This window comes from Coffea eugenioides, unplaced genomic scaffold (assembly GCF_003713205.1).
Source record: "Coffea eugenioides isolate CCC68of unplaced genomic scaffold, Ceug_1.0 ScVebR1_191;HRSCAF=781, whole genome shotgun sequence".
In the NCBI taxonomy this organism is placed as follows: Eukaryota; Viridiplantae; Streptophyta; class Magnoliopsida; order Gentianales; family Rubiaceae; genus Coffea; species Coffea eugenioides.
The window spans coordinates 61,916-63,323 of record NW_020862359.1 but is presented as its reverse complement, the minus strand read 5'-3'; positions in this window follow the sequence as shown (position 1 = coordinate 63,323).

The window sequence follows — 1,408 nt, the reverse complement described above, 5'->3', positions numbered from 1 at the left end:
TGATTGGGTTCATAACTGAAAGTATATCTTGAAGATATATTAGTATCATCCATTTGTTTCGTAAACATCAAAACCTAGGAACTAAGATCAACATTCTTGCAATGATCGAAGACAATCCAAGAGGGAGTGAATTAGGTAGTTAAAAAATTGGCCAATTTGTGAGTAACTTTTTGTGTGCATGCCCTCTTTTTCTAAAAGACCACACAATGGAGCATTTGATGAGAAAGTACAAGTGCTTGTGAGTAGAAGAGATGAGCAATTTATATATCAAGACAGTAAGTAAAAGAGACAGAGGATCAAACCAAGTACCAAACTCCTCTTGAGTTTGAATATCACTTTATAGAGCAAGTTTTTTCAAGTTGATCGACATACAACCAATATTTTGTGTACAAAGGAACGATCACTTCCTCTTTGCCCCAAGCCACACTTGGTCAAGCAAGGAAGTTTTACTTTCACTCGGATAACCCTCACAAAGGTACACTATTGAAATAATTGAATCACACTAGAAAAGGTTATCAAAAATTACACAAGTAAATGTACAAATCTTATTTGAAGAGTATTTTTCACACTAAAATCACTATAGATCTCATGTAGTCTCAATGTGCAAAGTTATTTTAATATTCTGACCATGCTCTATTTATAGGAGATCAAGAAAGTGGCTTCATTAATACTTCCAACGGATAAAAAGTAGCTGAAGAGTCAACTAGCCGTTGGGATATCGGACGTCCGGTGCTCCTGTTTTTGGCGTCTGACAGCAGGCAGTGAGTTTGAGAAATTTTCTTCATTCTATCGGACGTCCGGTATTGTCTTTGTGAGCGTCCGACAGCTTTCATCGAGTTGAAAGGATTCTATCGGACGTCCGGTACTTCATTCCGATACCAGACAAAGAGTTTGAAAGTTTCTATCGGACGTCCATACTTGCATCCGAAGAGTCAGTGAGATAGGGAAAATGTCTTATTTCCTTGGACGTCCGGTGATGGAGTTCTTCATGCGTCCGAAATTGCGCAATGATTATCGGACGTCCGATCCTGTCTTCACAAGCGTCCGACAGCATTCACAACTTTTGTTTTTTCAATTGCCACTTGATTTTGAATCTGATTGGGTTGATAACTGAAAGTATATCTTGAAGTGATATTAGTATCATCCATTTGTTTCGTAAACATCAAAACTAGGAACTAAGATCAACATTCTGTAATGATCGAAGACAATCTAAGAGGGAGTGAATTAGGTAATTAAAAAACTGGCCAAGTTGTGAGTAACTTTTTGTGTGCATGCTCTCTTTTTCTAAAAGACCACACAATGGAGCAATTGATGAGAAAACACAAGTGCTTGTGAGTAGAAGAGATGAGCAATTTTTATATCAAGACAGTAAGTAAAAGAGACTGTATCAAACCAAGCACCAAACTCC